Source organism: Pieris napi, chromosome 14 (assembly GCF_905475465.1).
Source record: "Pieris napi chromosome 14, ilPieNapi1.2, whole genome shotgun sequence".
In the NCBI taxonomy this organism is placed as follows: domain Eukaryota; kingdom Metazoa; phylum Arthropoda; class Insecta; order Lepidoptera; family Pieridae; genus Pieris; species Pieris napi.
In genome coordinates this window covers 4,727,286-4,742,987 of record NC_062247.1, presented here as the reverse complement: position 1 = coordinate 4,742,987, position 15,702 = coordinate 4,727,286, and positions in this window count along the sequence as shown.

Genomic DNA, 15,702 nt, shown 5'->3' with positions numbered 1-15,702 from the left:
TTTAAAATTAAACTATTGTTGCGCAATAACAATATCTTCCCTTTCAGCATAGGACTGGTTTTAAAGATGTTATTTTAGTGAATTTATAAAGTTTAAGGTTAGTTAAAATGTTATTTTGAAGAAAGTGGTTAAATATGAAGGGACCGCCGAAGGAGAGAAAGTGTTGGTCGGAGAAAGTGCGTTTTTTTGGTGGCTTATATGCAGGTTTGCATTGTGTATGATGTGGGGTGGTCGGTGATTGTTTCCAAAAATATAGTTATTAAACATTATTTTAAACGAGAATCTATGGATACACGCACTGTTTCCAAGGGAAATTTCGCCACTGCTTGCTCCTAAGGTTCTGTAAGAGACTCAATGTCGCCGTTTCGTTTAGAGCAGGCCATATCCTCTAAAACTGACCGTAATTTGATGTCTATAGGGTCTAAGTCTGGGCTAGATGAGGGCCAGTCTTCAGCTCTTATAAAGTCCGGAACGTTGGTTTCAAGCGAGGCATGGGTATCTAATCGTTTGTGTAATTACTGAAAAATTTATAGTAAAGTACTTGTTGTGTACATCAGTTTCTTAAGTTGAATTTTCCGCAAACTGCTGAAAATGCACTCGTATAAAACGCCAGATTTAATTTGTCGCGGAAAATCATATTTCGCAGCTTTTCTTGGCTTCCAAATCGTGTTGAAATGAAAATGCTTTACATACTTCTTGACTTCGTATAGCTCGTTGTTTTGAAGATAGAAAATTCACTTTTAAGGTACTATTGTAAATAACTATTTTCCTCAAAAATAATCCATGAAACAGCCAATGCCAATTAAACACAGAAATGTGTCTGTTTCGTGTCTAATTAAAGATTTTAGACTTAAAATAATCAAAAGTGCAAATAATCAAAGTGATAATAATAATAATCCAAACGCTACTCAATGGGCTTTGGTCTCAAATCGCATCTGTTTTTTTGATATTTTTTTATAGGCACAGACTTTGTGATTGTTTTTGTTTAAATCCGAGGTGGAAATGTATTAGCGCATCCTCTGCCCCTGATAGTAGCAGGGGTATGTGGGACTCGACCCACACCAGAATCTCTGCTAGCGGGAAGTCAAGGCCGCATTAGAGAGGCTCCGGAATCGCTCTCGTATTTTACCGGGGCAAAGTACATTACCATTCTGGAATGCCCGATACATTTTGATTTTAGTCTAAATGATACTGGTTTCCTCTCAACGTTTACCTTTGCCAAGCGATTAATTGCCCGCATAGAGAAAACAATATATTGGTGCACATATTTAGATTTACGATCTCAGGGTTTAGACACTACTACGCTAACGATTTTTACAATACCTACTTTACTATATTAAAACTCAGCGCATACTGTGACTCTCGTGTCTCGTGTGTTGTAATTGACGTGTGGCAGTCATAGTTCGCAGTAAGTTTCTCTAGGCATTACCCTTGGGGTGGAAAATTCTAACGATTTACTTAAAGGAAACCTGAGACGCAATCACGTTCTTCTTCGTCACTGTCGAAATCGCTGACTCACGTTACAAATGCTTTTAGATAATTAGCTACGTGTCCGCATCAAAGAGGAGGAAAACATTTCATCAAATCTTGGAGTCCATTAATATCTTATGTTTCTTGAGATAAGGTGTCCTTTTTAATGAGTATATACGAATATAGATTATCTTTATAAAAAGAGAATTTAGAAAAGAGAAACTATTCACGTGTATGTTTGTTTATTATTTAACTTATTTCGTTTTTCAAAGTCAAACGATTTTAGTTTGGTTAAATAATTATGTTTACAAAGGAAAATTAAAGTTGAACACCTGGAATAAACACACTTTATCATTATCAGCATTTAGTTTAAATAAAATAATTTAATTAAGTAATAGGTGAGACGTAACAAAGTATTTTATATTAAACGTAAAAGTATTTTAATTTTCAATTTGTATTGCTTCAAAAAGTATTTCAATTGGAAATTGCTACTTTTTTTAATGACGCGCACCTGGCCTTTAAGGCTCTAGAGGCAGGCACTAGGACTTCCAGCGATCCCTGAGCCTAGAGCTAGAAACCGAAGAGAACAAACGACTATGGAATTGCATATTTACCTTAAAATCTTCTATTGGCCTCTGACAGCCTCAGACGCCAGGGTTCCTTTTTAAAAACTCTTCACCACAAGAACGTCGCATTATGTCATAAGATTAATTCAAATATCTTCGTTTATATGAAAGATTAATTTATAGTACATGGCCGAGTATATAATATAAGATATAAACCGTTGCACAGGCAGGAACTAAACGATTGAGTGTAATCCGTTCAATTACTGTAGGATTAGGAGATTATCTACATTAGAGTTCGCGATAGTTTCAAATTCGGTAAGGCAAAGCGCAGTTTGCTTGTTTCAGCGAGATAGCTAATTCGAGTAAGTGATTAAACCAAGATCTATTGTACTCCCCACACAGATGGATGGATTGATATTCAAGATAAGTATTGTACGAGCCAAGGCTGTATTTCTGCTCGATCAAGTTTTCTTAGTTTTACTGTTTATCAACGTCGTCGAAGTGATTCCCGTTGAGTTGGAAAATGTGAGGACGTACTATAGTTCTTCCTTTTATTTTCTTTTAGCATTAATATAATTGCTAATTATTTCATAAAATGGGATGGCAAATGATAATGAATAGTTACTGGTAAGGTATTAAGTCTATAAAATCAATATTTTTCGGGGCATTCATATTTTTTTGTGAAATTAACTCTGTCGTTCTCATAGAATAGAAGCCACACGAAACAGATGTAATAGAGTTTTTAGTTCACTTGAGGTCTGTATTACATAAACTGGTTTATGAAAAATTTTGATTAACGGAGTTTTTGAAGTTTCATGCCATGACCATGGAATGCGCGATATAGTTTGAGCTTCAATAAATATATATGCATATATATTAAACAAAGCCTTTATTGGAACGAAGTTCCTTATCGCGCGTTGTGAAAGGGGGCTAGACGGAAAAAATTCTTACGAAAAGTTGTCACGACACTTTTTTGCTATTTGCTATTGTAATACACCGGTTCTCGTCCGATCACCGAATTTAAGCAACGTCGGGCGAGGTCAGTACTTGGATGGGTGACCGCCTGAGAACACCTCGTGATGTTAGCTTTTTTTTCGTCGTAAGATTGGTGTCGAGAAAATCTATCATACATACATACATCGAAAGGAATTTCGTTTCATCCGGGTGTCCCTTGACACCTCTAAAGTTTTTATTTTTGATTATATATTGTAAAGTTATGAGTATACTTATGACGACTTCCACATCCCAATACATAAACACTTTTTTCCGAAGGCATTTTTAACAAGTTCCAAAGCAAAAGTGTGAAAAATTATAAGAAATTTGTTAAGCGGTAAGAAAACACGGAAATTTAAAGTTAACCAATCACAAGGTGAGCGAATTACTGAAGTATGTACAGTGCTGTAGAAAATGGCGGAAGATATTATATTATTACATGTTCTTGTTCAGTTACTAACGAGCTATCGTAGCGGATGAATTAACAAACGATTATGTTTTAATTTTAATTATCTATGTACGCTTTATTAAACATATTAATTATTGATTATTATTGTTATAATAGATTTTTTGTTTGTTTTAATGCTAACCTCTTAAGGATTTCATGATTTTGATCCGAATTATGAAATTTACCAAATCTTTTATACACTAAATTATTTACGTTATACAAACGTAAAATAAGTTTTAGTGAAACTTTATAATGATTGAATCTAAAATTTTTCCTTAGAATTAATTATATCAATGATTTGTGCTTATTTGTGGCACCATCACCCAGAATTTTCCATATTTGAATATTTCTCTTATATTACTTTAATTGTCGTTGCTAGATATTTAAGTTTATTTTATTTATAAATAAGCGTCATCTAATCGAACTGTAACAAATTATTTTTGAAGGTGCTTTTACATATAATCCATCCGCCATCTATATAAGTATCTGTGAAACAAAACAAACTAGCTATACCATTCACATTATGTTTCCAAACGCCATCTATTGGAAAACGTAAGAACTTCTACAAATACCTGAATAGTATAATAAACTTGATAACTGCCATCTACAAAAATTATAATAAATTATCATTCTTTAATTTTTAATAGTTCCTGTATGTTCCAATAGATGGCGCAATGCGTGTCTGACGGCAAAGATTTTAATATTAGTTTACTTAAAGAGTTTAAAGTTTGGAAGTTACTCATTGAAACTGATTCGTTTATTTTACTTGAAATTAAAAAGTAATTGATTTAAGAAGTTCAAAGTATTAGAAAGGATTACTAGTAAATTATCCATTATGATACAATCCTACCCATTAAAAAATTCACGCATTCATGAAATTTAATTAATTAAAGAATCCGTGGTTTCATAACGGAGTAATGAAAACAAATGATGATCGCTCGTCTGCAATTTTTATTATTATTTTTTGAAAGGATTTCGTCTACTTGCTGTTTGGATTCTCATAACAATACCACAATAAAAAAGACAGCCCCTTTACTATGTAAGACCTATAGAATGATTCATTTAATAATTTTAAAAAATCGTTTTTGCCAGCATTAGTACTCTGTAACTTGCAATACCGAGCTCGAGGCTGACAAGACTGTGGGCTATCTGACATGTTGTTCTAGCACAGATCGCAGCTGGAAAAATACTGCCACAGAATTGTCAAATGTGTCAGTAAGATGAATAGCACAAGAGGTGATAAATATCATGATATAATATTTCTGGAGTAGTTGTCGCCCGGGCCCAGTGGGAGACGCCAAGCCCATATGACCTTGTTGAAGCAAAAAAGACCCTTTTTATGAAAGGGGAGATTTGACATGGGCCCCGTAGGGTCTCGTGTAATAAAAACTTCCAATACCCCGCGGTTTTTTAATGCTATTTCTATGTAGTTGTCTTAATATCTCTTGGGATCGCGCAGTACAAAAACTTAACAGAAGAATCTCAATGCAATTGGGAGTTACATAGTAGCAAAGCGCTAGCAAAAAAATAAACACTTAAGGATAAAAACCCAAAAAGGATAAGGTCGTGTCGTTTAGAATTACGTATTACGAACGCCAATTTATTTACCATAAACATGTAGTATGTATGTAAGAGTGTGGACTCAGTTTCCGCACTTAGACTCCCATTTAGTCCGTTCTGCGTTTAGTCCTGGCTATTTAAGTCAGCCTAGCACCTTCCAGAAGCTCAGAAGTTACCTGGGCACTTCGCAGGCTTCACGGAGCGACCTTACTGCTCCGAGGTGTTCTGTTCGTTGGGAAGTTTTCAGGATTACGTGGGTGACTGATTTCTTTGCGCTGAAACAGCTTCTGCTCAAGTGACTGTCTGTCACGCCAAGGAAAAAGAGAGGCTATGTAATTCAGTTTTTTTTAATATAATAGGGGGGCAAACGAGCTTTCGGGACGACCAAAAAGGGCAGTCTACGCAGCCCATAGACACCCATTTTTAGTGAGTGCGTTGCCGGCCTTTGAGGGAGGAGTAGACTCGCTTTTTGAACATTTGGAGGTCGTATCTCTGAGGGAAGACCCCCCTGGGAGCCGATTCCACAGTTCGCTAGTTCGCAAAAGAAAATGCCTTGTGAAACGGACTGTGGAAGACCTCCAACCATCAAGATGATGCTGGTGAAATTTTGAGGTCGTTCGGCTCGTACAGTGTTGAAAAGAGGCAGAGGCAGGATTCGCTTAGCTCCTTCTCTATCTTCCTTTAAATCTCTACTGTACAAGCATTAGGTGTCCACATCATATCCTTAACTTTAGTACTAACGGATCTGAAATTATCGTGATTCATGTGCACTTTTTTCTTTTTCATGAGTCCTTTATTTTATTGTCCAGTTCACTGTTTACGTATGTTTTAATTGCTTTGTTTTGTTCCATTAGTTTTGTCTAAATGCACTTCTTGCGCTTACCTTAACTTTTTAATTTTTTTCTCACAGTAGTTGCCTGGAAAAGATTGCTCGAAAGCGATAAGCCCACCAGTTTCCCACCTTTTCATTTATTTATGTTATGTCAATAAATAAATAAAAATAAAACATTCTAAATACTAAGTTAAAGCTCGACTATATTTGCACCATATCTTGCGCAAATATGTTTCTGCCAAAGTAATAACTTTGGCCTGTTTATTTGTGTTTACGCTTATATTGTAGTAGCAGTTTCCCGCGGTTTCACCCACATTATTGTTAAAACCGTGCAAATCATATTGCGCATTTGTTCTTATTTAGTCTCAGAACCTTCGCAATCCTAATAGCAACCTGAACGTGTTACTGAATACGGAGAGTATTCAACGACTTCTCGGCTATAGGCTGCACGAGTAAAAACACTGACAATACGCCTTGAACTGAGTAACATCGAGTTATTCATATAAGTCTTACAGCTAACGCTCTTCTTTCTCGCTCCAAATGAACATCATCAGACAAATCCTCTGCAACCCAATGACCAAATTACCTCTATCCCGTCACTCTTATGAGTAGGTTACCGCTAAGCAACACTGGTGGAACTGTATCAACTTTATCGAGTGAAAATACTAATTTACTTTAAGCGGTACTGTATCTGCGACCCTCACGTATATACGAACTCAAGTAACCACGAGCAGCCTATCTGTTATAGTTGCTAATTTATTTATTTTATTTATTTATTTGAAATAAGTCTATAATTATCATTCTCTACTAGATATCGGTCTATAAAAATCTCCTGTTTTATTTTTGATTATTGGCACAAGAAACGTTTTCATACATCCAGAAGACTGGAGTACCTTATGTAAAATGTAAAAACATATATCCTAGGCGAGTGCAGGCCTTCGTGCAACAAGTGTTCGATGCTAAGATCATCATGACCCCGAAGATTTACCTCATAGAACTGTCGCAACTTCTGTTACGACTTCTGGAACAACCCTGGCAGCGGGCACCGTTGCAGCAGTTGTGAGTAGTGGATCGACCATAAAATACTGCCTAATCATGTTTGCTATTGGATTTGGGTGAGACAGCACCCATATTTAGAGGAACACCTGCACTAGAAGTTAACCTATTAGTATGTTTCTGTTGTGAGTGGCTAAAACACCATGCCCCTTTTAGCGTTATTTTGACATCATTTAAATATTTGCCTCGACTGAGCCCTAAATGCTGTTGTGGTTTTATTTAAAGATGATTTTGTCGATCATGATTATTGCCAAACTTTCGCTTTTCATTCGGCACACGCAACGAAGGCCTACAAATCATGCTTCCCGGTTTTGTAATTTTTCATTCAAGTAATTTTTTAATTCAAACAGTTCTTGAGTTTAGCGAGTTCCAACATTCAAACAAACTCCTCAGCTTTGTTATATTAAAATTCACGTCACCGTAACCTTGTAAAACTAGTTAGATTATAAATTGTCTAACGATATTGTAGTGTTATAAATTTGTAATTCATAGCACACAATTTACAATATCGCGAGATTGATTGTAATGTAACGGAATTTCAAAATTCGCGACATTCAAAACTAATAAGGTTGCCTATAAGTCTGTTTAAGACGCAATATTAGTGTCTAAGAGAAACTTGATTTAATGGACCCGAAGTTGGAAAGGTAGGCAAATGAAACGATCTATCAAACTGGCTCATGAAGACATAAATCAAAAGCTGTGATTGCTTTACTAAGCTGACCAAGATTATATATTAAATTAGTTCAGATACGTCATGATTTTAGGGTTATGATAGTTCGCCGTTAGGCTACACTTATTTACACATGATAAACCTAACAAGTATAAAACTATTTATGTTGCCTATAGCACCACAATTTTAACTTCGAACCTAAAGCAGAGTTTTCGAGAGATAGGTTTGTAGAACTCTCTGTTGTATCTTTCTGTTTATATAACATTCGCGGATGTACGTACCATTTACAGCGTGCTATCCTGTTGTTCCTTCTTTATCTTGTAATGGCTCCTCATTACTGGAGTAATTGTTACCACGAGCCCATTCAATGCAAGCTAACTCAATGAAGTAAACCATGCAGCGGTTAACTTTTATAATGTAATTGTTCTGTCTATTTTTTTATTATTTCTTCGAGTATGTTATGTTTTCCTATAAGTGTTTCATACGTTAAAATCTGTGTTTTATTTTTTTGTACTAACCAATATATCAGTGTGCGCAACTTTGGCAAGCGTGTTTTTGACGTGATAACGTCTTATAAATCGATAAAAGCCGGCTGCACGCACGAAAAAACATGACTCTTTGTTACGTTCCGCCTAAGCCAAGCATAACATGGCTGGTTGTCACGTTCTGCCAATGTAATATCAAAATATTTGTAAATCAAATCATCAAAATTTTATAAATAAGTAAATGCTTTTCACTATGTAAAAACAGTCCTGCATTGGAACACAGTAGTAAAACCTTAAAACCAGGGGTTATCCGCATCTATAATTGTCTAGGCATAATCTATGAGAAAGTCATGAACAGTCGACAAAGTCAATCACACGTATCCAAACATCTATTGTTTCGTTATCTGAAGCCGCCACGCGCTACAACCTAAATGTTCATATTCCTTTTGAATATACATATCTCCAATTCACACCTCAGCTATCTCTCACATAGCTTAGGCATAGTCTTCAATCGTTTCTGATACAATAAACGGAATATATTACGGTTTGAAGACAAACAATTCATTTATTTTATATAGGGTGAAATTTTTTATTAGTATAATCGAATTAGCAAAATTCACTCAAGTAAACATTACTTTATTAAGACAAACTATACAGTTTAAATAATTTTGTCACATTCGGAAATCGAATCAGCTATAACGCGGAAAAAAGTTCTGTATGTTTATGGCTTACATGGTAAGTAAATTGAAAAGAAAATAATGAAATGTAAACCTTACTAAATACTCAATCACACAAAGTTTAATAAAAACGAGTCCTATTTTTCGATATTTCGGTTAAACTCCTCCGAAACGACTCGACCGATTCTCATGAAATTTTGTGTATATTGGGTATGTCTAAGAATCGGACAACATCTATTTTTCATCCCCCGAAATGTTAAAGGTAGTCCGTCCACCCCTAAATATCTTTAGATATTTTTTTCTGTTTTTATGATACAGCATTAAAATATACATACAACCCCTAACTTTCACCCCTCTACGATCAACCCCTATTTTTTTATTATATATGTTATACATGACAAAACGGTGTTTGCCCGGTCAGCTAGTATTTTATAATTCCCAGCCTCACACAAACTTTTTAATAATTTTACAGCTTAAAAGAGTTGTAACATAATATATCGCGTTACTAACATAAAAATACAAAAGCATATCTTATAACATGCATTATACAAAATAAAGTCGATTATAATATGAAAAATGATACGCTTGGTAACAAAAAATATCAAACGCAAACGGCAGGAGGCTCACCTGATGTTGCCGCCCATGGACACTAACAATGCCAGTAGGTTCGCGAATGCGTTGCCTTTAAAAATTGGTACGCCCTTTTCTTGAGGGTAAACATACAAATTCAATTTTGTATGCTAAGAATATGACGACAATGTATACAATATGAAATTTAATAGGAATATACAACAAATATATTTGTTAATTATCTCAGAATGTGGGTTAATGAAACCATATACTATACATACTAGCTGTAAGTATCGTTAACTAAATTTATAACTGTTTTTTTTTATTAAATGTAATCTTAGTTAATTGAATTAAGTTAATATTTTTTCTTTAATTTGAAGATCAAGACAAAAACAAAAAAAATGGAAAAGGACCAACGGATTTTCGATCAAACACACTTCTCCCGGCTAGTCACCGTGGGGGTTATCGAGTTATTAGTTCAAACACTCAAACCCCAATCGAGAATAAGATAGTTTATATCGCCACTCTGAATTGTCTTTGAGAACACTGGAAGAATGAAAAGAGAAAACAGAGACACGCAAACAATATAATGAGAATAGGAGACACGACTTGGACAATAAGAGCTAACATTAGAAAAAAATGGAAGCAGCTTGAAGAGGCCTATCTGTCACAATATACGCTGATCACCAAAACCGACACAACTAATGTATTAGATTTAGGTAGGTTTTGTAACTAAAACAATATTTATATATATATTACGCTAGAAGTCAGCAATAAAGGCTTATTAATAAATTGTCTATGTTGCTAGGTTTATTGAAAGGCACGCTAAACGAATTATATTACACTCTTCTATAGAATGCACTCCGGCAAATGGGCCTTTGAACACAATCTGGTTCCGTCATCCACTTTCAAACTACGCTCGTCTAAAATAAAAAAAAGCACGCTGAAATTTTGACCCCTTCGTTGTTGATATCCCTAATCCTTTGGATCGTGCGTTCCTGAACAGCGAAGGACTCGTGGAGTGCCCTCTTCTTCCAAAATATAGATATAAATAGGTTCATTCAAGCGGCAGCTAAATAATCATTTCAGATCACCTGGACAGGTGATCCCTTCAATAGGCCACATCTTAAATCAGGCAGGATTGCGGCCAAACGCCTTGTCAGTTCTGTAAAATCCAGAGTTAATGTTTAAGAAACTAATACAACACGTAATTTATATCATTATTTAAACATATAACAGAGAATCGATTTATTTTCAACACACAATTATACAATATTCTTATATGTAGGTTAAGAATGTAGTAATAATTAAAAATTGATGAATAGTACAATTAAAACAAATATAAAAAGTTTGGTAACAACGTGTTACTATAATATTAAAAGATTGAATGTTAAAAATATGACGTTTGACTTCATAAGCTAAGTAACATTTCTTATTTACTCATCACACTTGTCAAAAAAATAATTCACATTCTGTGGATTAATGATTTTTCATCATAAACTTGACTTAGGTTTGAAATATTAACCGGAGTGCGTTATCTATCTCAACCCTTGTCAAGGTGAAAATGAAATTCCAAATATAAAACGCTGACACAGCGTATTTTGTAAATTAAATACAATTTTAACGGAATATCGCATATAATCCCGAAAAACAATTAATAACTTGTTCATTTATAAATACAAATTACGTATAGTGAAAATACACATTTGAGGGGTAGTTCTTTAAAACTTAAGACCACTCAACACAACACAAATTCCCTAAAGAACTTTTTCCCAAACCGTGTAGTGGCCGACTGGAATAGGCTTCCGGAAAGTGTGATCAGTACACCTTCTGTGAACACCTTTAAAAATAGACTGGGTAAGTTTCTCCAAATCCCATAATACACACGCATCAGCTTATTAAAAGCTGCCAGTGTGTTAATAAATAATAATAATAATAATAGTGAAAATTCTCTGTTTTTACATATATTTTAACTATGTTCACGCAGGTATGATCTCATTTCATATGTGTTTCAATCTAAAAAAAAAAACGTGTGGCACTCGGGGACTGCCGCGATAAAGCTATTGCATAATTTTTTTTACAACGTATTCAATTATAATTATTTATGCAGTATTTTTTTTCTTTGATATTAATTCAAGTTTTTTTCTTTGATAAATTAATTCAATCTACCACTCTACCAGACTCAGACTAACTCGCCTATATAGTCTGTCTCACTCTAACGCGCACCGGCTGCACCGATCTTGTCAGAGAGATGTGAATACGCAGTATGCGTTCTGTCCCGCTCTAACGTGTATTGGCCGCATCTATATTACGTCATCGCGTGTTAGGTTTTTTTCGTTACGGAATTTCTTGATTCGGTCGCCGCGCTCAAAGCCCGCGATAAAATCTATGCAATAGCTTAATAATAATAATAAAACTTTATTCATGAAAGAAATATGGTTGTAACAAAATTGATCTAACGCTACTCCCCACACTAGGGTGCCCCTGTATTGTGAGAGAGATCACAATTATTCCGTGGTGCATGGTATTTGTTTAAAACAATTTTAAAAATAGTAGCCTTAGTGGTACATCTATTCAAACAAAAGTCGTATAGCTGACTTTATTTGAGTGTGGCTGAGAGTTGTAATAAGCGGGCGCTGTCTGTGTTAGTTTTTGGAACCATCAGAGTCATGCTAAAATATTTAATAGGTCTCTGCAGAATCGAAATCCAATTCAGCTAGCATAATTTTTATACGTTTTGTGAGCTTATCTGGACAGTTAGACTAACTCAGAATTCATAGTTTGGAAGATTTTATTATAAAACAATAAACATGTTTTAATATATATTTTATCTAAAATGTATTATGCTTGCGTAAATAAAATGCTCCATTGCTGTAGTCTTATCACACCTTTTCAGGCTAATACTTTGAAACAAATAGCAGCAACTAAATATTGTCATTTCTCACTTCACAACTAAGTCCAAAGAAAGTTGACAAACTCCACTACAAAACAAGGTTTCCATTAAAGTTCTTACGACAGTTTTTTGAAAAAAGAATGATAGAATTTTTTAAAAGACTTCTTTTCTTAAAACAGAACAAAGCTCACTCGCGAATCTAGGTTTCTTTTAACTTTTTAAATTCCTTTACGTAAATAGATTGTATTCTTTGCCGAACACATTTTTAACGTCTTAAAAAAGTTGTATTCCTAAAAAGGTTTTATATTTAGGACTTTTTTCATAAAAGTTAAAACATTCTGTGAATAAGACAGGCCATTTCATAAATGATTTGCGTCATAACATCCGAAATGATCTCATTAGATATCTTAAGCAATTCGCGAAGTAATTTCGTAGATAGATAAAAGGTTTTCGTCGAATTATTCAAAGAATAAGACATGAGGTATTTAGAGTTTTTTTAAAGTATTTATTATTCTTTTTTCTTATTTAATGTAATAAAGCATTATATAAAGGATTTTCTTTCGCATATTTTGGAAATATATTTTCACGTGTTAGTTTTATGGTATGATAACTTTATTGATATTTATTTTAATAACATACTGGCAAAGGCGGTCATAATGTGCACAAACTAAAATTAGTTACATAATATAATCACGTCATGATAAGAACCATAGATAAATAGAACGTTGACGAAAGACTTGTGCGGGCGATAACCACTGTTAACTGTTTTAGTCTAAATCCTTTCTTTGTAATAAAATATATCTGTTAGCGCAATTTTTCAGAGTACCTAATACTTTGAATAGGTATAGTAAACCTTAATAGATATTATATTGCTATCGCTATTGGTAAATATATGAGGTATATAGAAATATAATATGATCAAATAGTATTTTAATATATACTAGAATTTTTTTACGGGAAATCTTTATTTAACAATATTTCAAATCGATTCCAATGATTGAAGTAAAATAATTTTTTAAATCAGTAATTACCGGAATCAAATATACAATATGACTTTCAACAGTCGTCTATCTCAAAGGCTGCCAACGCCTCAACTCTAAGGGCTGTTTCACACGTACCATAATAGACCAGTGCAGATAGCCTTTAAAATAAATAAAAAGTGAAAAAAATTACAGTAGGATGAAACCCATTAGAAAAGCTGGAGAATATGATCAAAATGAAAGGAAAAATAAATTACGGTCGATCTGAGGTCGGGAAGGGGTAGGGGGGGAGTTTTAAGGGTAAAAAACGGTTTATCTCGATTTCCGGCAAAACTACAAGTCCTATCGAAGAAAGTTAAATGGCAAAGTTGGAGATAATAAAAAGATCTAAAACTTTTGTATTCACACATTTTTCACATAACCTCAAAATTTATGTGAAAATTTCAAAAAACCAAGTTTTTGGTTTTTTATTTTTATCTTTAACAAAACTTATTTTTTTTTAACAAAATTTGGTGAAAACTTACCTTTCTATGTCCCAAATACACTGTAATTTATTTGATTAAAAATATTTATTTGTTCACCTTATTTTGAATTAATATCGAAAAAACACCCTAATTTTCAATCGAAAATTCTGACGTCAAAATTTCAGCTTTTTTCAAAAAGTTGGTATGCTTTCAGTTCGTTGAAATCTCTACTTTCCTATGGTAAAAAAATATATATATATTACCTTAGTAAATCTTCTCAGAAAACGCAAAAAATCGTATGCAGTAACGCCCTGACCTGTCATCCCCTTCCCTACTTCTCTATGAATCTTCTTTAAATTATAATCAGATGCCTATTTATTACTATTTTAAGATAATTTATATATACCTGAGTGACTTAAAAAAAAAATTTAGCCTTTAGATGGGCTAAAATTTTCGTATTTCATAGAGAAGTAAGGAAGGGGATGACAGGTCTGGGCGTTACTGTATACGATTTTTTGCGTTTTCTGAGAAGATTTACTATGGTAATATATATATATTTTTTTACCATAGGAAAGTAGAGATTTCAACGAACTGAAAGCACACCAACTTTTTGAAAAAAGCTGAAATTTTGACGTCAGAATTTTCGATTGAAAATTAGGGTGTTTTTTCGATATTAATTCAAAATAAGGTGAACAAATAAATATTTTTAATAAAATAAATTACAGTGTATTTGGGACATATAAAGGTAAGTTTTCACCAAATTTCGTTAAAAAAAAAAAAATTTTGGTAAAGATAAAAATAAAAAACCAAAAACTTGGTTTTTTGAAATTTTCTCATAAATTTTGAGGTTATGTGAAAAATGTGTGAATACAAAAGTTTTAGATCTTTTTATTATCTCCAACTTTGCCATTTAACTTTCTTCGATAGGACTTGTAGTTTTGCCGGAAATCGAGATAAACCGTTTTTTACCCTTAAAACTCCCCCCCTACCCCTTCCCGACCTCAGATCGACCGTAATTTATTTTTCCTTTCATTTTGATCATATTCCCCAGCTTTTCTAATGGGTTTCATCCTACTGTAATTTTTTTAGGTTTCAAAAATTATCGGCACTGGTCTATAACTACACCACATTGCAACGACAAAATGCTGTGAAGCAGTATATACGTGTGAATAGTGTCGCTGCAACTTTTTGTAGTTGCGTTGTGGTACCGACAAAATGTCGTTGTGGTTGCATTGTCGCCAGTAGTTGCGATGCGGTTACGTCGTGTGCTGACTCAGTTGCGGAACGTGTTTCCGCTATGAAAGCCGGAGTTGACTGACCAAACTCATGGAATTCGAAGAGGAAACATTGTCACCTTAGTCGAACGCAGAATGAATAAACCGGGGGAGGGCAAAAGCTGCGGGCGCGCACTGTCAGTGCGTCTACGCAACGTGTTGTTTGCGATGTGGTCGGCCACTAGTTCGCAGTGCCGCTGCTGGTCGCGTTGTGGTTGCGATGTGGTCGGTATCACACACACGGTCGATAACGACTGCAAGATGTGGTACGTGTGAATAGTCCTATTCATTTTCAATACAAAATATACGCCCGGCCACGTGGTGTGGTTGAGGTGTGGTTGTGGTGTGGTATGGTTGTGGTACGTGTGAAAAGACCCTTAGTGATCGGCCTGCTTTTGTATTCTATCTTCTTGAAAAATCTGCTTAAACCAATTACTGTATTTTGTTGATTCGTGTTCTTTAGACTGATGTTTGTTTAATACAAACCAATAGCTGATTCCGTTTATATTAATCACGTGCTAACGTATACGTAATTAGCCCTAGAAAGATAACGTGCGCCTCAGAGGCGCCCGCGAAATATATATTTCGCTGCCATTTTGTTACCGACGCGCATACAAGTTTGTGTTTCCGGGCCAATTCAGTCCTTGGTCATCACTTCCGAGAGACGGCTTCTTCTGTTCGGTAAGTACCACAGGTTTGCTGATAGAGCGATGCGTTGCGCTCGGGAGGCGCATGTTTATCTTTTGTGTAACTTTCGCCACTTT